We start from the raw sequence: 23,226 nt of genomic DNA on the forward strand, positions 1-23,226 counted from the left end.
AGGGTTACTTCTAGCAGAAATATTATAACTCTTTCCTTTATGTAAATTGTAGGCCCTATACATTGGCTTCTCTTGAATAATAATAAATAACCTTTGAAAGTCTCCTTCCATAACCAATATCACTAAACTGCCAAGTGACAATCACTGCCAGAGGTTACATACACAGTGGTATTGCTCTGTAAGGCTGTCATAATTTCAACCAGGTGTGTGTGACTTCTTTTTTTCCTCCAAGGATCTATAAGGAGGAGGGGGGAATTAAGAAAATGTGTTCTATGTATCAGAATGTGAAAAGTGTGAAATTCAGACTAATATTTTGGGGGGGTTTATCATTATTATAAAGGTCATATACATCTTACATGCCTTGTCTTCAAATAAGGAATAGTATTTGAGTCTGTTTCAGTTATTACAGGCAGAGCATAAATAATTTGAACATTTGAATACTTCCAAGTGTTTCTGTCTTGTCTCAAGTTTCTGAGTTTATCAGTAATATCCTAGGAGACCTTGTCTCCTCATGTACCGTTTCTGTACTGTTCAAGCTCAATATCCTTTCTGGTCAGAAGATGTTATTCTTTAATTATTTTTCGAAGCGTTTTAACAAATAAGGTGATTTGATATACATGAAACAGTTTCTCCTATAATGAAATGGCAGTTCTAGAGGCTATAATGCTTCTTTTATACACAGAGGTAGGACAATGAGCCTTGCGCCATGTGAACTTGATCTTTATTGAAGTGACATTGTCTTCTACGTGATCTTCCATTGCGTAGATTATAACTAAAGACCACTGCCAGTATTTTCAGTTAGCATTAACCTGGGGCAATAATGGAATGCTCTGTCCTAATAAATAATAGGTAAATAACAACCCCCCAAATTCCTAAAGTGTACAGCCCCCCACGCTTGACTAGTTTGGGCTATATTGTGTGGGTTTTCAAGAATTTTTCATTCATGTCTTTTCAGACTGGAGACTTTTTCATGGTATTGTATTTTGCTAGGACTTCACTATCAACTTGTGATAAGAACTGTCAGGGCAGAACGTTGCCTACAGGGTGCTGTGATTTCCTCTTGTGTTATTCCCAGTATTGTCAGTACAGCCTTTCCTTTCTGGCATTCCGTGGCAGTCTGTGTTCGGTCCATGGCAAGGGACATCAGTGGAGGATGCAACAGTTTTTTTAGGGCTGTTCATTGTTTGCCAGTGGCTGTTACTTTGTTCGTGTTAGATTGAATTACAAGTGGCTTTACAATAAACAAAAAATTATGAGTAGATGAGGAGAAACAAAGGTAATCCAGCAGTACTTTAACTTAATATGTTATTTGGTTCCTAGGTTGGTGTTTGAGTGCAACTAGGTCTTACAGGGGTCCTGACTTGGGCAGCACAGCTAGTGCTGTGCCTGCTGAAAGCCCATCTGTCTCAGGAGCAGTAGGAATTATTGAGGCTGGAAGATAATGCTGTCAGTCTGAGACCGGGTAGTTGCTTCTCTTCCATTCTGCCCTCTTTCCTCTCCTCTCTGGTTTAGAAATCAAAGTTAAGTGAACCATTTTAAAACTTGCATTTGGATTCAGAAAGATCAAGTGTGTACTGAGGCTTTTATTTGACTGCTTTTTGCCTTTCAGGTGCAGAAGTAGGATGCTTTGGTAGGAAAGGGTCTGGGACAGGGAAAGGAGTGAGTCTTCATAAGGCTTCTAGAACTTTTTTGGTAGGGTCTGTAGAATTAGTGCAGGACTGCAGCTGAGAGAGGAGTCATCAGTTGTATTTCCAGATTACTTCCTTGAGAGAGAGAGTGAAGGCAGCCTATGAAATGCAACTGGAAAACTGCAAATCTCTATTGAATGTGTGTGATTGTGGTTGGTTTGGTTTTGTTTTTTTCCTTAAGGTGAAGTTTATGCAGAACACCCCATCAGTTTTTGTTTTAAGTTCTGCTCCTTACCGTCTAAGGGGTAGAGCATGAGCTGTGGCTGAAAGCCAAATACCTTTTGAAACGCTCTTAATGACATTTCGATTACCCTGAGAATACAGAAACCTGAGAATACACAAAGCTGAAAATACAGCTTTGTGCTGTAAGTGGCCTCCAAATTTCTTGTGTACGCCTTGAGATTGGAACTGCTTATCTTTCTGTCTATGTTCACTGTATACCTAGTTCACAGTAATAATGAAGGTCTTTCTTTGGTGTGTTGCTTTCAGGGACAGAAGATGAGGTTGGGATTCTGCCATGGACCCTGGATCTGTTGTTTCAAAGTGTTCAAGAGAAGCTATACACAGCAATGGATTTCAAACCCCATCGGTGTAGAGATTTTATAAGGCTGACTAGAGACCAAGTGAGAGAAGAAACCACTGTTAAAGATTCAATACTTCACCGAACAAAAGAGGTAGAGGAGCACTTCTTTCTGTACTGATGAGTACATGCATTGTTAGAGAGCTCGGTGCTGTTAATTCTTCAATGGCAAGCAATTCTCTCTATTTAAGGATGGATGTGTCTTTGCTGTCAGGTAGCTATTCAGATTAGCAGCAAAGTGAGCAGTATTGCTGATGAACCCTGTTCTGTGGATTTCTGCCTTGTGGCTGAATACTTGGTAGAATGCAAACCCTGAGCTTTTTCCTATAGCCTGGGCATCTGATACTTTATCCTCTGGGATTACTGGTGCTTAATAAGGATGGAATGCAAATAGTCTCACCATCTGTGGGGATACTGGTAGGTCTGCTCCTTTAAACAATTTACTCTCTTTCGGGATATTTGAAAGAAATTAATGATTTTGAGGTTGTTCCCCTCTTTCAGTCTGTGCAAATAACCTCAAAGGAAGCAAAAGGGTTTTTTGAACAGCAGAGCTATAAAGCTGTTGGGCTTCTAAAGATTTGAATGCAAACAGGTTTCTGCTGGACTTTTCTTAAACAGATGGCTGTTGAGTAGTCCAGAAATACACTTCAGTGCCTGGAATTCTAAAGCTGCCTAATCCAATTACAGTTACGGGGATTGTATTTTGTACAAGCGTATCTTTTTCCTGGTGTCGAATTCTGAAATGAATGTAAGTCTGCCGAGGACTCTGGCTATGTTGTTTAAAAGTATTCAAGTAGGAATAGTAGGAGTTGGAACTAGAAAGGGATTGCAGTGCATTTTTTATTTGTACTGAAAAGAATTAAATATCTCCCTAGTGGTACGGTGGGTTATCATACAGTGTTGTGGCTGGTGTGGGATGGAATGTATCTGCTACCTTGATTTTTCTCCGAGTTAGTTAACTAGGATTCTCCACTGTGGAAGGCAGGTGGCAGCAGAATTCTTCAAGACTTCACTTCAAAAGCATAGGCATATGTTCTATCGAGCTCTAGCAGTCTTTAAGGGCTTCAGATAAAACAGTCCTGTGTGTGTGTCCCCTGTAGTTTTGCCACTAAATTGATAAGATGAAGTATTGTTCTTGCAACAACAGTTTTCAAAGGTTGCACCTCCTTCAGCAGAGAGGTTTGGGTGGGTGTTTTATATGTGTAAAGCTTAAACCTGAAAGTTTTGATTCCATATGTGTTTAACTATTTCAGGAATCACTTCATGGAATCCCAGCTTTATATGACATATGCTCTTGACAAAACATTAAAAAAGCCCAACCCAAAATGTTTTTTAATCCATGTTTCTTCTCTTAAGCACACTGGTTTTGGTAGACAAGTGGCACTTCTTTGCAGTTTTGTGCCTAAAAACCCCAAACAACCAAAACTAAGAGTGGGAATGGAGTGTATGTGTATTAACCCCTATCTGTAGGGATTTGGTTTACCTTTTTTTTTTTTTTTTCTTTTAAAGACTTCAGCAGAAGGAAGTTTTCCTTTTCTTTCTAAAACCTAGGCTTTATTTCAACTGTGATACAGCCTGTATCACGTAGTAGTAAGTTGCCCACTTCGTTTCTTAAGTGAACTTGTGTTCTACATTTACCTCTGTTTCTGAGAGTTGGCCTAGGAAGCCATAAGATACGGAATCCTAAATTAGCAAAGTACCAATAATGAAAAATTTCCAGATTCTCTACATTCAACAGGTTTAGAATAATGTGTAAACTACAGTCAGACTCCCACAAATCATCCTGTTAAATCACCCTGTTACTCTGTGGGGTCCCACCCCTCTATTTTTCTGTGGTGAGTTTCCCTCTGGCTCAGGGAGCTGAAATGATCTGTACTGTGATAGGGCCTGAGGTAGGGGGGGGTCAGGAGCGAGTGTTAAGTTAAGAACAGTCCTCTCAGTAGGAGTGGGCAGGTGCGCTGAACTAGACGTGATGTGTAGTCAGGATCTTTGTATTGGCATATTGCAACGACACTGTAGTACTGTCCAGGGGAGCTGTTACACAAGTGACTGGTGATGTTCTGCCGGTGATGTACCTTAAAGTCTTTGTTCGGTTTTGCAGGTAGACTATCGAGATAGCACGAACTGCAAAGCACCAGTTGGTTCTAAGGGTATGTTTATGTAAAGACTTGCAATTAAAACATGCAAAGAAGCTTTCTTAAGGTCAACAACTGACTTCTGGCCTATAATAAAATGACTACTTGACATTTTTATATGCCTGTGAATTGGGTAGTGAGTAAGTTATCTGGCTAGAAAACACAAAGATAAAATGGTTAGAAGTATACCTGAACAGGCATTAAATAAGATGAAGCTATGGCAAGGAAAAGCAGGACTACTTATGCTATGGTCTCCAGTGGGATCCTGACCCTGTATGTAATCAGAGAAACCGAATTCTGGCATTTAAAAACTACCTAAATACTATGTTTGCTTTAAAATGTTAGAATGTCATGTACTCGGCAGTTTGAGTCTCTGTCTTCTAAAGGCATTGAAGAGACTTGAATAATTCTAACAAAGCTGCATGTCTTTGAGAGAATTTGCAAGTGGGAAGGGAAGTGGTAGCTGGCAAATCCCTAGGGTAAGCATGTGACTTCCAGATATTTAAGAAAGGGGAGAAAAATTCCAAGGGATTTTTGTCTGGGGTAAGTGCTTTTTAGAAGGCTACTGTAATACCATTTTTCACTTATTAATTTTTTTAATGAAGTTCATTTTACAAGGTCTACACTGACTTGTAATATTTTGTACTTGGCAAATTTGGAAGAACTCTTAAAAGGCTCAGAACAATCTAGCACAACTGTGAAAAATCATGTGAAGTTTTCTCTTTGGGTTTCATTTTGTGAGATTGACAATGAATATTTTTATGATCTATTGATTCCTGTATCAAATGACAGGGAAAAAAACCCAAACACTACGCCTTGCTCAAGACATCAAGGGCTGTTCTTATGTAGAGGGTGATTAGAATACATTGCAAATTGCCAAATATGTAATGTGAAAAGTCAGTTTTCCTGTAATAATGCTTCTTTCTAGATTAGAAAACTCTGAACTGTATTCACTGTGGCACTAGAAATGTCTGCCTTGAGTATGAAAGGCAACAACCTGCATACACAGAAGTGTCTGTGCCTTTAATAGGGTTTCCTCTCTGTTCTTAACTGTAACTCTTAAAAGTCTGCGTGCACTCCACTGCCTTGATATTTCTCTGAAATGGGAGAAATATTGAGAACAATTGATCAAATTTCTTAGGGTTTTGATTTTTTAAAAAAAAAAAAAAAAAAAAAAAAAAAGACTCCAGGTTCTTACGTATAGTTCTGATTGGCTCAACAGATCTATTCTTTTAGTGTTTTCTGTAGAGATACACTTCAGAGAATATGTGAGAAAGTTCAGTCTGACTGCAAATTACATTTTACAGTACTCTAATCAAGCCTGTGTTGTACTTTGTTGTGGGGTGGGGGAGGCAGGGAGTTAGCAGAACTCTTTAACAGTGCAGTGTTTGTTTCTGGCCATGGAAAAAACAGCTTCCAAATCCTGTTTGATTTGTTATAGGTTCTTTGGACAATCAATACTCCAATTCTAGATTAAAGGCTTTTTTGTAGGTGTTTGGACTGCTACTTTCATCTTTCATATGCCAAACTATAGATTCAGAAAGCTGAATCAGAGGATAAACCCAACTCATTCGTTTCTTCAAAGACTAGAAAATGTGTGAAGTAGGAAATAGTCTGCTTTGAGCTACGCTTCAGCATAATCTTTTTTTAGAACATTTGCAAGTATAAGACTCTTCCTGATGTTACTGAGGAAAGCCAGCTAATGATTTTCTTATTTTTCTTGGTCACAGCTGGTATTTTTGCTAGTACAATTTTAGTGACCTCTAGTTTAACAGAAGCCATAATGTTCCTATTATACGTTCCATGAGTAGGGTTGTACTCGAGCCCATACCAAGATGACATACAGTCATCATACTGCAGACAGACTTCTTCACTGATTTTTTTTTTTTTTTTTTAAACTTGATGGCCCTGAAAGATGTTCAGGTGATTTCCCCCCCTGCCCAGTCAGAGAAGCTGTCTAGGTAGAATTCTCCCTTGATGAGTATGAACGTGGGGCTTTCATGCTCATATTAGACCCTGTGCTTTGGCTTTCCAGAGCACGGGCTAAGGTTGCTGACTTAATTTGGATGGAGCATATTTCTCTGTGCTAATAGGATGAAATGATGAGATATATGTGCCCTTCCTTTCCCATGGAAGGAAGAATCTTGATTTTGTCATATAATTTCTGTCTGAAGCATGCTTAGTAAAATGTTTTTATGTCTCAAGTAAACGTATTGTTCTTGGCGTGCATATGTTATCTCCTAATCCCTTCTTTCTTTTTGATAATGACATTTACAAGATTGCCATGTTTGTTCTTCCTAAAGATCTACAGTGGGTTCAGATTTCTGATTCTAAAGCAGCTTTGAGACTTCTAAACCTGGGGTTGAAACACCAGAGTATCGCAAGCAAGAAACTAAATACTTGCTCCAGCAGAAGGTGAGAAACTTCTAAGTAACATTGGGCATAGGATGGTGTCTGGGAGGAGGGGGGGACTAAAATATGGATTGTGGCTTTTAGGAGGGGAAGAGGCTGTAACAGGGCCTAGATATCCAGGTTTGGCATCCTTTAGCACTATGTGACCCAATGCTTTTAGTCAAAAGGATTCAATCCTTCCGTAAGATGAAGATGTTCAAAAGCTAACAGTTTTATCAAATACTCTCCTTCCAGCAAAAGCATTTAGCTTTATTCCATCTAAATGTCTGAGGAAAAAGCAAAATAAAGGCTACATAAGCATCTCTTTAGAAGTTTGTATCTGATAGAGGATATGCTTAGAAAAGTTGACAGATTCAGCAGTTTTGAACAGATGTTGTAGAGGCTAAAAATATTTTGAATGTGTCTATCACTTCTCTGCTGATTTAAACTTTTCCTTTTAGTCACAGCATATTCACAGTTAAGATACTAAAAACTGAAGATTCAGGAGCGCGATGAGTGACCCGAGTCACTGAGTAAGTTCAGAGCAAAGACCCTCTCTTCTTTGTGATAAAATTGTCAGTTATGGTCTGTGTTGGTGTACTGGTACTGGGAACTGCCAGTTATGGTCTGTGTTGGTGTACTGGTACTGGGAACTGCCAGTTATGGTCTGTGTTGGTGTACTGGTACTGCACTACACACCCAGTGCTTCCTGGTAGAAACTCATGCGTGTGTGGTGGTTTCCCCAGCTCCTACCATCACACAGTTCTTGGCCCTCTGCCTCCGGCCATCTGGCTGCAGAGCTGTTGTGTGCCTCGTCCCCTCTGTGCAGCACAGGGTTCTGTTAGCTGTGTACACCTGAACTCCTCTGAGCCCTCAGAAGGAAGAGATGGCAGGGGGGAGGGCAAATAGGAGGTGTGTTGGGAGAAGGTTTGTCAGGAAGTAATGTAAAATTTGGTTGGGAAAACCACATTGAAAAGGATGGAAGTTTGTGCAGATGAAGATCAAGAAACTTCCTCTCAAAACAGTGATCGTTTTTAGAAGTGAATAATTTGTGCACGTTCTAAGTTAAATAAAGGGAATTTTCTTTATCTGCTTTCAGACTGTCAATGTGTGATCTTCCTGGTTCAGAAAGATATGCCAAGCCCCACAGCGAAGGTCACAGGTTGAAAGAGAGTGGAAATATAAACCCTCTCTTCTGATTCTAGGCAAGTGTATTAACACACTCAAGACCTGTCACCAGTCCAAGTAAGTCCTTTTACGGATTGCAAACTGGGTGCAGCTTTTAGGTACTGCCTCCAGTGTTTAAAAGCTAGCGTTTGAAATACGCAATGCTAACAGTTTTTGGCAGAAACGATGTATAGACTTATCGATATACCAAAGTTATCTTGAACTTGCCTTGTTTTGGTCTTTTCCTTGTTTTGCTCTTTTGCTCTAATCTCCTTTAAGCATGCTTCATATATTTTAGCAATTTAACGGTACTCCTTCGAGCTTGGTTTATCAAAGAAACAAACTTTGGAATAAGTTTAAAACCCCCTTTTCTCTAGTGTCATAGTAAGAGTCAAGTTTGTAGCCTTTTATTACTCCTTATGAACTAACTCAACTGTCTACATACTTCTAGTGTAACATTTTTTCATCAGCAGAATACTGCTGTGCTATCAGAACTGTGCACCATTTGACAAAAATTGTCTGGTTTTGATACTGACATAACTTTTAACACTCTCCTCCTGGTCCAGCTAACCATATGCAGACAAAAGAAAGCCTTCCTATCATTTGTGCCCTAGCTCGGGGATCTAAATAAGAGTGAAATAATATGTTTGTTGTCTAAAAAACATTACGCTATATAGTCACAGCTGGATATAACTGTCTAGGAACTGCTTTCTCCACATGTTCTCATTTGCAGATCTGTTTCTGTCCCAGAAGTTAAATGAACACAGTCTGCTGATTGATGTGCTTTGCCAAATTCACGTACCCCATCACACTGTTCCTGACAGCCTGTTCACAGTCTGTAACACCTTAAGATGGAGTCTGGGCTTGAAAGTTAAGCTTTAAAAAAGTATTAATGCCTTCCCCAGCAGCCTAACGTTTCAGGACCCTTTTCCTACTCAACATGCAGTGTATAATCATTTGAGAAGTAGCAAGGAGTGGATGAAATTGCATGTCAGGAAATACTTTTTTTTTTTTTTTTTTTTTTTAAAGGACAACTGAATTTGTAGTTTGATTAGGCTATTTCCTGGTGGTTTGGTTTTGGTGATGTGGTTTGTTGTTTTTCTTTTTTTCCTGCCGAATTTAATTCTCTATTCTATGGTGAAAATTGTTCCCTAGGAAGGATGTGCAGTACAGTGCACTTCTAGCTCCTGAAATCTAGCAAAAATTTGATTCTTGATTAAAGTTTTGGGTTTTTTTTTACTTAGATAACTTGCAGAGATTATAAAAGTCTTACAGCTAAATGTTAGCTTTGCTTGCTGTCTTTGTGCGTTGTTACAGGTGTGTAGAATGCAATCTGAGGAGAAGTCCCTGAGGAACAAAGTTGAGGAAGTTCAGAAAATAAAAAAACAGTTTAGTAAAGAGTTAGAGATCAAACCGTGCACAATCCTGCAGTTTAAAAAGGCATTATATTTTTTAAATTTTTACTTGATTTTAATTTTTTTAATTAACCCAGTATTGAGGCAAATTTTCCAACCAACAGGAGAAAGCTTACAGAAGGAGGGGTAAAAACAAGAGTAGCCAGCTGAAATTAGTCTTAATAGATGAATGAAAGATGTTTAAAGAGCTTCTCACTGCAGGACACTGGCAAATTGTTTTAAATAGAGCAATCTGCCTAGTAAATAGATACTTAATACCTGCAGATACCCTGATTCTGATTAGTGACACTTAGATATATGTTAGAGTAATGTCTTCTAAACACTTCTTTAGTCAACTTGAATGCTCCTTTCACTGTATGAAAAACTTATTTATTCTCAGCTGTTTGTCTTTAAAGACTTTATTTAATACTGATTGAGGCTCAGAATGAAAAGCTAATATGTAGCATGTATAATTCTTTCTTTCAACAATTTTTTGACATGTTTTCTTTAATTTGCTTTCAATGTGATATTCCGGAGCAGCTGAATAATGAGAAATCTCCAAACAGTATGAGAAAGCATGTACAGATCAGGAAAAGCCCTTATTGTGCCAATTTTTGGGTGTGGAATGGCACCATAATGAGTTGTGATGCTAACTGATTTGGAGAGTCTTGCATATTTATATTTTAAAATTCTGAGAAACTCCAACCTGGACATTAAAATGTTATCGTCAGGAACTAATTTTTATTGAATCATTCTTAGCAGGAATATTTGAAAGCAAAGAAACCGTCTTAGAATAAGAAACATAAGCCCCAAAGAAAGACTGGACTTGCTGTATCGGTGTTAACGTACTCAGTGTTGGTATTTATTTGCCAGTTTAGTTGGCCATGTTAAAGCACCAACATGAAACATGAACTGGCACAGTAACAGTTTCTGCAGGTTTGAGAAACACTCAGCAGTTGAACAATAGCTGGGTTTTCATCTATTACAAGCCTTAGTCTGACATTAACACTGAAATCTCACCTCAGTCAAGTTGATGAGAATCACTTCAGTTTCTGGATTTGGAAAGTTTCACAGAGATACTCTGTTTCTTTCTAATAGAGCTTTAGATCTCAGGCAATGGGGGAAATTACTTGGGATGAAAGTACTTTGGGAGAGAATGGTGGAACTAGACTGGGGGCTCATCTGTAAATTTATTTTCCGATGTGTGTGTGTTGAGGTTTGAGCTCAGCCCGCAGCCAGTCGCCATGTGGCAGCTGTTCACCTCCCCCCTCCCCGGGGAAACGGGAGGGGCAAAAAGAAGAAAATTCGTAGGTTGAATAAAAAGAAAGAAATTTACTAAATATAACAAGAAAACAACAGTAACAATAGTGAGTCAAAAAAACTGCAGGTTTTTGGATTAAATGCAGCAGGGTCTCACCGAGCGTGGTGACCCCCCCAGCACCCGACTGCCCCGAAACCGCCGGCGGCAGAGAGAGCCCGGCCCGGCTGCACCCCCTGGGCACGCCATCGCTGGGGGAAACCTCCAGCCACCACCCTCCAGCTGTGCTCCCGCTTGGCCCAGGGACAGGTGACTCTGTCCTGGCCCAAACCACGACAGTGTGCAAAGGAAAAAATAATTGAAGATCTGCGGATGGCATTAGAAGAACAAGAACAGACTCAAATTATATTTGCTTGAAGCCAAATTAGAAGAGACCAACAGATTAGTTCGGGGTAATCTCTCCATGGAAAGGGAGCAAGGAGGCAAAATTGTTTTGCATGTATTGTGATAGCTGCTTTAAATCTCTGTTTTGATTTGTTAATGTTATTTAGGCATTAATTTTATATAGGACATACCAAACTTCTAACAGTTAAAGGCTTCTGTTGTCCCTTGGTGGTCATAGCTGATAAACCCAAGTAACTTCAGGAGAAGGATGTAAATGTGGTCAAATATGCATTTAAAACTATGTTATATAACCTCATTTGGTGTACTGACTAGAACCATGGAAGCAGAAATATAGACAGCTGAATAACCAGAGCAATAGTGACTGACAGCAAAAGATGAGCAACACCAAGAAAAAAAACAGCGATGAAAATGAGGAATTAATAAAGCTGCAAAAAGAACTGAAGGTAAAATGTGGTGATGTAATTTATACTTAGGTTTAAAACCATAACTTTCATTTAGGAGTCTAAATTGGTTTTGTGTCACTCTCTTCAAGATCTAAGGCATGATGTGGCAAGTTCTTATATGGGTGAAGGAAGCCGCCTCTAAAATCTGCAGTGTCAGTGCAGCAAAGTCTGGACGCAGCATCTTTGTAATCCACAGCATCACTGCTGCCCCGCAGTGGGGTGCACCCTGCACTGTGCTGTGCTGCCGTGGGCGCTGCCTCTGCAGCTGGGCTCCTCTTGCAGTTGTCGTGAACAGATGTCAGGAGCTGGATTCTTTCAAACCTTTCTCCCATCAGTTGCTTAGGCAAATAAATCAGATTCTTTAAAGATCTTGTGCTTGCAGTGTGAACTGTAAGCTCTTCCTGTTAGGCTGAGGATTTACCTCTTAATTCTCCTTGGATTGGAAAGTAGACTTTTTTCCGAAGCAGCTTTTCAGGTGCCTTCTGTTTGTGTGGGAGAATGTCTGACAAGAGGTTCGGTTGTGGTAGAGAGGGAGGCAGAGTTGCTGTGGATTGAAGTAACATTCCTGGTTACACGCTATCTCTGTTTCCCATTCAAATTGTGCTGCATTTTTGGCCTTTCAGTCTTGAAGTAGGTTTCCTAACATGTCCTGCAAGGCAGTATAAAAGATTGGGAATTTTAAACTAAAAAGGGTCTTTTTGCCATTACCATTGGTGTAACTTCAACAGTGTTTGTGACTGACACAGAGTATTTTTTAGAGGGAAAAAAAGTCTATTCCCTGAAGACATGCCAGTCTGAGTAAGTTCTGAAAACTGCTAAACAGGGTTTTTTTAAATGGAAAAGAACAAATGAGAATTTAATACTTGCACTTGGGAATATGCTGGAATACAACTGTGCTAGTATGTCTGTTATCTTTTGGAAGCTAATGTGTTTAACGGTAATCTGGATTTTAAGACTTCTTTTTTGTGTTGCTTAATCTCTGCCTATGGCTTTATTTCTGGTTCCACTAAAACAGGAGAATGAGGCAAAGTATCAAACTGATAGAAAGAACTGACTGGACGAAAAAATGAGACTCATAGACAAGTGAAAGAAGCTGAGAGCCATCACAACAGAGAAAATGTGGGGAGGACAGAAAATGTTGTGTAGAGCAACAAGCAGAAATTGTAAGTGAGGGGAGTTCTCAGCAGAGTCCTTTAGCTCCAGTCTTTAGTACAGAGCAGATCTCGTGTCAAGTGTAACAGTGTGGGCCCTTGAGGGGAGCTGGCCTTTGTCAAAGTCCCCTCATTTGTCACATGGCAAAACCCACATGAGATCTTCTCTGTGTGAAAAGGGAAGAACAAGAGTGTCACAAAATGAAAAAGCACAATACCTAATGGAAGTGAATGTGCCTGTTCCTTTCTATCCTGTCACCACCACCGCCTTGCTATGGATTCTTCAAAGTTCATCTTGTGTGTAAAACACCAGGAAGTAACCCATGCTTAAATGAATTGCTACTTAATGAAGCTGAGAAAACATACCTTGAAAACCAAGATTTGTTGCTTGGCTTTTCTGGAGAAAAAAAAAAAAAAAGGGGGGGGGCAGGGAAAGCTTGTGAGGCTTTAGAAGAGAGAGAAGAAGCAAGCAGTAGTTGACAAAAAAAGCTTCTTTCCAGATCTTGCCAGTAAAAATCCTGGGTCAAAATGCTAGTGGTTTTACTCCCCTATCGCTTTCAAAGTAGAGTGACTGATAGTTAATAACAAGGTGGATACCTTGCCTGGTCACTGGACTGTATCAAGGTTGTCCTTTCCTAAGCATATGAAATTATGATATGAATCTTGTACAGTCTAAAACTGTACTTGCATCTAGAAGTAGTTAGCGATGATCTTCTGGACCTGCGATCAGTACAGGGGGATGTTGGGAGCTTGAGACTGCTTTCACACTGTCTGTGACTTTGCTTGCCTGAGACTTTCTAATGGAATCAGAAAGTGGGCAAGCAGGAGTGGTGGCTCTTGACAAAAATTCTCTTCACAAAGAGTATAAATATAGATGCATTTTTTTCTAATTTGAAGCATGGTTTGCTTTTATCTATTTGCAGTAAAACTAGTTCTGTGTGAGCTTTTTAGGATCTACATAGGCTCTCAAGTCTACTAAGGCCATAAAATACTACTAACTATGCAAAACTGAACTGTCAGAGCAGTTCAGATGGTTTGCAGAAGTGGTGTTCAATTCTAACCTGTTTTTTCCCCCATTCAGGAAAGACTTGCTGCACAGCTGGTAGAAGAGGACAGCAATCTTCAGAAGTGGTGTGAAGAAAGAAATAAATTGGTAGAAGCTTTGGAAGTACAGCTTAAGACTTTGGCTTCTAACACCATACAAAAAGGTAAAGAAACAGCAGAACTGAAACAAGCTGCAGTAAAGGATTCAGGAAAGGTCCTCTCTCATTCTCTCTCCCTCGTTTCTGTGGGATTTTTTTGTAGTTGTTTTCTGTCGTTTTGTTACTCACTAATTCTGCAAAATACTACCTTTTAGCTCTATTTCAAACATATTGAAATTGTTTGCAGCTAATATATAACAAAAAGCTTTATACTTTTCTGAAACTGAATTTTTAACAGTAACTGAAGTTTCAAAAAACTTAGTCGTTCAAATAAACACCCAAGTGTATTTGATCATTTGATTGCGATGCGATTGGACCGGAAATCTGAAGCAACTATCACATCTGCTGCCTTTTTCACAGAACCAAGAACTTCATGAACAAACGGAAGGGGAACTTTTATAACCCTACATAAGTAAAACAAAAATTTTGCATTACATCTTCCCAGGCTGTTATATGACTTTTCTTGACTTTAAATAGAGGCCACTCACACATGAAGCTGTTGGCTTTTTGTTGGGCAGCTGCCTGTTTGAGCCTGCAATTCTAAAACTGATGCTACTAAGTAATGGTAATGATGCTTCTGCACATGTTAATTTCTTTTGCCAATCCTGCAATTTGTGGCAATTTTTGCTCTTTATTAGGATGAGGAAACTGATACAGAAGACCTAAGAAAACAGCTGGCTGAGAAAGATGACTTTATAAATTGAAACAATGCGTTAACCATAAAAGTCTTCAGTCTTTGGCAGAAGTACCTTTACTTGAAAGACAAGATAAAATAGATCAGTCTATAAACAAAGAGGTATGTTTGTTATATTTATAGAAAGTGTGTGCTAAAGTATGTACTATATGCTGTTAATAACGTTTTTGGTTTGTTGTTTTCCCACTATATATTTCAGCGATGTGGGGAATCTCCCCAAAGTTCCTTTCTGTAGTTCTCCATACTTGTTATCATTAGTTCTGAGTTCTTGTTCATTCTTCTCTCTCCCTCTTTCAAGTTCCCTCTCAGAAAAAGAAGTACTTCAGTGAATGGAATACAACCTCTCTATACACTATAAAACTTAGGTACCTGAGGGAAAAACTTGTTAACTAATCCAGGTTCTAGAGATTTGAAGATGTAATATTTGTGATGTCATCTCTGCTGGGTTACGTCAGTGCTAAAGGGATTTCAGCTTAAACAATTTTCCTGCTATCACCTACAGTGTGTTAAGAGAGATGGTTCTGTAATTAGAGCTGCCAGCACAGATGGGGTTCACAAGAACAGAGCAGTATCTCGCATCTTACTTAAAAACAAAGCAATATTTGAAGTTTACACAAAGAAAAGACTGACTTTGCATATTTCCTGAACAAAAATGAAGAAGCTTGCACCTGTACTGAGCCTTCTGACCAGACCCTTGTGTGCTACATGAGCAGTATTTAATGTGGTAGTTTTCCTGTTAAACTGAATAAATGCTGTGTGACTCCATTGCTAACTAGTAATGAAGAGAGCTGAACAGGGATTTCCTAGCAGACCCTCCTCTGGCTGCTAGAAGATGGGATTCTCCTCTTGTGGCAGAACTGGGCTGAGTGATAAAATGCATCTCTTCATCTCTTTCCTGGCTACTGCCAAACAAGACTGGCCAGCTTCTTGCTACTTCATCAGGTCAGCTGGTGCCGTATAGATAAAGCCTGTGATGTATGAGGGAGTAGAGAGTAGCTCTCAGAATGGTTGTTGCTTTATATAGCTTTGTAATGGCAGCTAAGAGAGCACTATAAAATTAGTTATTTTTGCTAAAAACTTAGTTATAGAGAAGAATTGTTGTGAACAGTTGGTGCTGAAGTATTTACCTCAAGGCAGTAGCCACAGTACTTGATGTTATGAATAAGGAGAGGCTACTAACAGGATTATCATGTGAGAAACTGTTATGGTGGTGAAGTGAATGGGGTAGAGTTTTGGGGGGAAGTCAAATAATTCTCAGGAAAGGTATAGTGGAGATGAAGAAGAAAATGTAGGGTGATCGAGACAGTGTGTCTCCTGCCTTGTGAGGAGAGGCTAAGAAGCTGTCACTCTGATTAGGTGAGGTTAAGGCCAACAGAGGGTTGTGGGGCTGAGGTTTACAAAATCGTTACAAATCTGTGATGGGTAGACAGAAGGCAGAACTGTCCTTGATAAAATCCGGCAAGAACTGGGCAGCACTTCATGAAACTAATAGGAGATAATTTTAAGACAGTTAAAATAACATATTCCTATATGAAGCAGCTACTAATCTTCTGGAAGTGGTGGAAACAGGTACAGTCAGCAGGGATTAGAAAAATTTTGTAGTAGAAATCCATAAATATATTTTGAAATGGATCCTCTGAGGGTTGGGCAGTGGTGTAGACTGTGACAATTCTAATGCAACAGCTAAGAATGCTGGGAGCGTATGGAGAGAGCAGATGACGAAGTGAGCAGGATCACACCCGTTATCCTTAAATAGCATCTCCCTTTGCCACTCGGGCAGAATACTGAACTAGACGGGCTGTTGGTGAGACCCAGCAGGGCACATCTTATGATGGCATCGTGAGTAGAAGTTACTGCCTTCAACTTGTGCTGTCTCTCAGCCCAGGTATTCATTAGCTGGCTGCACTTGAGCTTTTGTATTGTAGCTTTAGAAAAATCTAAATATTCTGAGGTTTACAGTCTAGCATAATCTTTTCTCATTTTAAGTATTTACAGTTTATGGAAAAACAAAGCAGGACTAATCCTATACTCGGACAAAGTGTTCCAGTTAGATATGATGTAGTTAAAGGGAATTATTCATTATCTCGGATGTCCTAGCAGTGCCTCTTCATTAAGTGAGGTAGGTACAAAACTGAAATTAAAAAATTGTATGCAGTTGTATGGGTTTTGCTAAATGCAGAATAGGGAAGAAAAGGTATTCCGCTGTCTGAACAATTCTAAAGTTTTATTCTGCAAATACCTTTCTTGGTGAACAGGTCACCTGATTTAGTGGCTTTTGGTAGAAATAGAAGATGTGTAACATAATCACATGGATAGCTGTATCTGAATTCAACTGCATGCTCTTGAAATCCTGCCTCTCACCAGTGCTTATGAAGTGGCTGATTATTAGATAAGTCACTTGAAAAAAATAAATAAACCCTTTTAAATGGATGAGCAATAGCAGGGAAAATTGGATTGGCTTTCTTCCACTGCAGGATTCCTGTGTGTAGCTTTGTTCGCTAATGACACCAGCCATTCCTACGGAACTTTTCGATTGCTAACTCTCAAGAAGTAGAAGTTACAAGGAAAAATGTTTTTATTAGGCAACTCCATTCTTGGGAATGCAGTGGTGCTCATATTCCCACTCAGAATCCTAGCAGAGCTTGTTGAAGAATGTGACTGTCTCTGGGCTTTCCATGAGCTTTGATCATTTTCCTTTTTGAGAGGAGGAAGGTGTCCTTCAAGAAGCAGCAGCAGCTGCTCTGTTTGGGACCCCACTACCAGCAGTAGTAGCAGCCACCCCACAGCCTGTCTTTCAGGTTTCATTCAGACAGCTGCTGAATCCATTCCTGTCTGCTGCCCAGCAGCTAAACTGCTGCCACAGAGATGCAGGAGCTGGGAAGACCACAGCTCTTAACTTGCTGGTTTTGCTAAGAAAAACAGGTTGGGAGATGGTGGAAGGTAAGTGCTGAGGAAGAAGAATTGTGCAAATTGACTTTTCCGTCCCACCCTCCCTGTGCAGCTCTTGTGGTTTGGCTGTGAGCAGGTATTTCAGCTTGTGGGTAGTGGGCTGCCTTAATGCCTGCTCTTCCTCCAGAGTACAGGTGATGATGGAGAAGTCTCTCATAGGTTGAATTTGGCTTGTAACTTGCTTGTTGACCTTGCTACTTACACAGCTTCTCTGGTGTACAAGGGGAAGGGAAAGTTCCTTAAAGATATGCTAGAGAAAGGTTATACTTTTCTCTCAAAAGCTCCCATTACTGCCTAGCTCTTAAGGAGCAGCAGAGTTAAGATGAAAGTCCTGTCAATTCTACTACTGCTCCTTGTGAAAACTGACTCTGTCTCTGCCCTTGAGCAAAATGACTTGGAAACAAAGCATCAGGCTGAGTTCAAGATCTGTGATTGTGAATAGAAATGTTAACTTTTTAAAATGTAACAAAGATTTAGAAAGTAAGGGTTAAACTGCTGTGGTTGAAGTAGATTCCTTCAGTTAGGAGTGTTCTGAAAGTGAACAGCTGGAAAATGGAATGCTTACTTCGCAGTCCATTGGGGAAGGATATGTATTATGGGGGTTTTAATTCAGTTATTTTAAAACTTGTGTTCTTACAATTTCCATGTATTTGCAGGACCATTCAGAAATTGTCCTTCACTCTTCAGAAGTGTCCACAGAAAATGGAAATACTAGTCAGTTCCCAAAACCAGAGATGGAAATCCAGTTCACAGCTCTGCAACCCAGTAAGATGGAGGTGAAGCACCAGGGCAGCACCCTACCCTACAGTTAAAATGCTCAAGCCAAGAAAGCAAAGGAAGAGTGAAGAGGTGGACGAGGTATGACCTAGACCAACTGACATAATACGTTGTGCAGTTTTTCAATTTATTTCTCCGATCATTTGTTAAAATCCTATCCTTTTGATTCTCACTGAGATCCTAAGGATACGTAGAGAGAATATTTAAACCTCTTCCCCCCTGTGCCCCACCCCCTGCCAAGTGGTGGATCTCTGGTCTGTGTTGAATAAAGTCATAGATTTCAATTTATTGAGACGCTGGACACCGGTCCCTGATAGGTACTTCCTCCTCACCTTTTACAGTTCTCTCTCATTGCTCTTACTATTTGCTTCTGTGATGTGCAGGATTACAGACCAGTTCAGTGGAACTGCTTCTTTTGGTTTAAGCAACCATTGGTATCAATTAGAATCTCTTCTAATAGGCAGTTACAAGTTAAGCCCCTGGGCTTAATCAGTGCATTTCAGAGTTGATTTCAAACATTCTCTTAGCATATGTGGTGTTATAGGCAATTCCTTTTGAAGTAAAACTAAGGTTTGTGTCATCTATATGCATGACAATTATAAAAATAGATTTTAGGCCTTAGTAGTAACCTGGGCAGGCTCAAAGGAATGACAAGATTTATTTTCACCATCAGTTTCCTTCTGTTTTATAACTGGAACAACTGGTCTAATGAAATATCGAAAACTTTGAATCTCCTTTTTTTTTAAAAAAAAAAAAAAAAATATTTCCTATATTACTCATGCCCTTAAATGTATTCTGTGAAACTCTGATAATTTTTTTTTCTTTTGGGTATAAAATAAGGTTGTCTACATTGCTTGCTGTGGCAGTATAATGAGCAGAGATATCAGTAGCAAAGCTCAAAATGTCAGCTTGAAAATAACTTTGAAGTCAAATAAAATGGAATTAAATTTGAAGATGAATTTTTCAACTTAAACAGTGATCTTGTATTTCTGTACAGATGTCTTCTACAAAGTTGTTTAGAAAAGAATACACCCTTAAGAAAGCAAGAATCTACTTCAAGTAAAAAGTCAGCTAAACAGAAAGATGGAACACTACAAAAAATTGAAGAGTTTTTCTAAAGGTCTCCTATTATTTGTCACTCTAAAGGTTTGTACAGAATAAATGAGGCTTATTCCATGTTAGCTGGGTATTGCAGAGTGGCTTTTTTCTACTGTAATCTGTTAATGCATATGCTGTTAAAGGACACGTCTGCTGCATCAAGTTGTTCTTTCATTTATGAAATCATGGAGTCTGTACTGGGACCTGCTGTACTGCTCTTGCAGAGTGGGAGAGGCTGACTGCATTGCAAGGACCACATGGTTCTGGAGGTTAGGTTGTGGGAAAGGTAAGCCAGGTAGAGCGAAAGGATGCAGTGTGGACTATGTGCATGTAAATTGATCATAAAAGCAATGTTAAGCTCAAAATGTCAGAGTTACTTTGTTCTTGCTTACACTAAAACAGTTAAAGGCACTTTCAGGAACTTGACCTGCTGATCTAAAAAAAATCAAGAGTTGAATTCAAACCCAGATCTGACCTTGTTCTATAAGCGATCCCTCCCCTGCCTCCTGCTCTGTTTCTGTGGAAATTGTATTAATGTTTTTTGAAGTATGTATGTGGGAGAGGAAAATTAGTTCTACAGAGACTGAAAGCCAGTATCTCCTGAAAATATGTGGAAGACTTCAATAAACTAACTATGAAGCAATTAATGGATTTCATGAAGTTTAAGCATAGCCTTGGGAAAATTAACTGCTAGGACTTGCCATTGAAGAATATATTTTTATTCTTTCCTACAGTAACACATAATTTCTCAGTTACTGGGGGGTTTGGTTTTTGGTTGGTTTTGGGGTTTTTTTTAAGATTAAAATTATCAGAGGGCACAAGGACTCACCAGTGTTAAATTCTAAAAGACACTGTTATTTAACTGGTTAAAACAAGGTCAGTCACTATTCAACATGGACAGTTAAAATTAAGATAGTGAGATTTTTAAAATTTTCCACATTTGTCAGAGTGGTTCCATTAGGACAACATGACATCATAAAATGGAAACTGAATTCAGACTACTCAAAATTTCACCCTGAAAATACTTAATTTGAGCAAATGAGGTCTGATTTGTAACCTTTATTACCATGTCCTGTGTTTTTTCCCTCTTTTGCATAACTTAGTATTGTTTGGGATCTCTTCTTTCCCTCTAGCTCATAAGATGCACACACTCATAGAGCTGGTACTAGTTTGATAAAACTATACAAGTACATAGAGAAAATTGACTCAGCCCTGTGCTTCTGTCAGTACAAAGAAGTTAAGCCTGGTTTTCAATTCCTGTTGTATTTAGCATTCATTGAAATCTGAATCCCAATTGATTTTTTTGGTGCTATTTAAATGTGTCCTTTAAGCTTTTGCATTTGAAGCTAAACTATTTCTGGATAGAGAAAAACTATTTCTGGGTAGAGAAGACTGTGGTAGTCAAATACATACCACTTCTGAATTTTTATGTTTAAACTTCAGACTACATCTGTTTCATTTTTAAACTTGTTTTAACAAACCTTTATTCATTAAACTTTTATTCATTAATTTTGAGGTTCATAAACCAATAAGATTGACGATAAAATTTTTCTTATAGCAAAGAAGCTGATGGCAACAATAAGCTCTCCCAAGTCTGCAGAACCAGAAAGTGTCAGAGGAAAGGAGCTCGATCCAAAAGGACCTAAGAGAAAGCTGTGTTCAGCTGACACTTCTTGCCCTCTAGATACCCCAGATTCTTTGGTAAGGTATTACGGGTTAGTGTTCTGTCCCTTGTAATCTATTTCTGTAATCCTGGCTTAAAATAAACTATTGGGGGACAGAACAAACCTGATCAAGTCAAATTGAAGAAGAGGTTTGAAAGTACTGATTTATTTCTTGATTCTACCTGCCCATTCCTTATGGTCTTTTCTTCCTGATGTGTTATTTAAATTTTCTCTGTTTTCTCACCTCTGTTCTCTGCATGTGACTGCTGACTTGCTGGATCACCTGGGCAGTAGTCACAGAGATACTTCACACTTGGACTCTTAGATACCTTAGCTGTGCTATGTGGAGTATTACTTTTTCCTCTAGTACAGCAGTTGAGTCTTAATTTGTTTTTCCAGTAGTTGGTGTTCACCTGAGTAGCATAAAGGGATAATAGAAATAGAGACCATTAAGGAATCCATCCATTGGGAATAGCCCGATTGAAACACTGAAGAGAAAGGTCATCTGCATGTACAATGAACTTTGCAGGGCAAGTGAGCACCTAAGGTAATTTCTGATTCCTTTTCTGCCCAGCTGATGCAGGGGTTAATTCAGGATTTGGATACATCCATGTTTTCAAAGCACAGTTTAAATTGCCTTCTGCGTGTGCTTAAACTGCGTTGCCCTGCCTAAGCCAGCCTAGAGAGAGTCTTATGGGCCAGGGCTTGGTGGACTGTTTCTGAAATCCAGCTTTATGGTTTTGTCAGTAACTGAAGTGCTGAGCATGCTCTGGGTGTTAGAAGTACATCATTCTATTCAATCCTTTTTCATTTGCCCATACTGAGTTACTCTGTTGACTTTTCTGTAAATTGTATGAATAGATGCAGCAGTTACCAAAATGCTGTCCACAGGAGGATGAAGAAAATGATAGGAATGCAGAGCAAAAGAAGCTAAGAAGCTTGGAAGTAAAAAGAAAAGTTACAGACTGCATTCTGGGAAAGTCAGAAAGCTACAGAAATGTAAGCTAAAAATATGTTTTCTGAACACTTTTTCACGAAATGAGTATTAGAGATAAGAAGTGAGAGCTGATTCCAGATCACTGTTTTCTTTGGACCGTGATATTTGTTTCTGCAAAAAAATTGAATTTTCTATGTTCCCAGTATTTGTTGCTTATTATGATGCACTAAACGTTTTTGCACTTTGCATGTAACCTAAGGTTTAAAAAGAGATAAGGATTATGTATATCGGGTTTTACGGTTAAAATCAGTTGTTAAAAGGGAGTTAAAATGCCCGCCGCCTTCAGGCCAGATGGTGTTATGTCCAGACCTGTCTGGACCCTGGATACCTGCACACCTGTGCTGAGCCGTCCCCTCCTCCCCACGGTGGAAAGCCGGCGAACCTTCCCCGGCAACAAAAAGCCCGCGAAGGAAAAGCCCGCGAAAAGTTGTTGACGACTTGCAAACCCCTCCGGGAGCACCCCCAGCCTCATGAATATTCATGCAGGCTGCACTTCAAAAGGACTCCGTTTGGGGATGTAAGGTGTGTGTCTGGGTGGAGCAGAGACTGCCCCGCACACCCAGCGCTCTTTTGCTCACTTTCGCTTGCTAATAAATTTTACTGGCCACTAAAACAGATTCGAAGGTGGTGATTTCCCTTTAAATTATCATTAATCCATAACAGTGCTGACACAAGCCGGGATGCCATTGGCCTTCTTGGCCCCCTGGGCACCCTGGCAGCTCTCCATGACCTTTGCTTGTAGCCATGCAATTGCAATTTCACAGTTTTCAAGTTTGGTAAGTGGCTGCTTTGAGGTTGTTGGTGTTTAGAGACACAGTGGAGGCAGCGCAGCCACCATGTTATGGTTTTTAATCCCTCCTCTGCACTGAACCACTGTACCTCCCATTAGATCTGTCCGGGTCCGTGGCTGTTAAATGCTGCTAGGATGCAAATCGATTTTCTTGTGAGGAGCTATTCAGACTCATCCAGACTCACCATAGTGCCATGGTGAGAACAGAGCGGGCTTGTACCCTCCCCATGCTAATTGCAGTGGTCTCTATTAGCTCTGGAGTCACACCATAATCCAGGCAGTTTTCTGGAAGGTCATCAATTGTGACCCAGTGGACAGAGTCTTTTAGTGTCTTGGACTAACAGAATGTTGTCAGTGCCAAAATTCTCACAGATATTCTCATTTTAATTTTAATATATTAAAATGCCTGTGATTTAAAAAAAAAAAAAAAAAAAAAAGAAAAA

At 39.5% G+C, this 23,226-nt stretch overlaps 1 pseudogene; it reads left to right on the plus strand.

Moving 5' to 3' along the window:
• The window catches only part of LOC113490545, a 20,859-nt pseudogene extending 1,549 nt beyond the window's left edge, over positions 1–19,310 (plus strand).
• Positions 19,311–23,226: the final 3,916 nt, after the last annotated feature.

The sequence above is a fragment of the Athene cunicularia genome, unplaced genomic scaffold, assembly GCF_003259725.1.
Source record: "Athene cunicularia isolate RWA unplaced genomic scaffold, athCun1 SCF_13, whole genome shotgun sequence".
In the NCBI taxonomy this organism is placed as follows: Eukaryota; Metazoa; Chordata; class Aves; order Strigiformes; family Strigidae; genus Athene; species Athene cunicularia.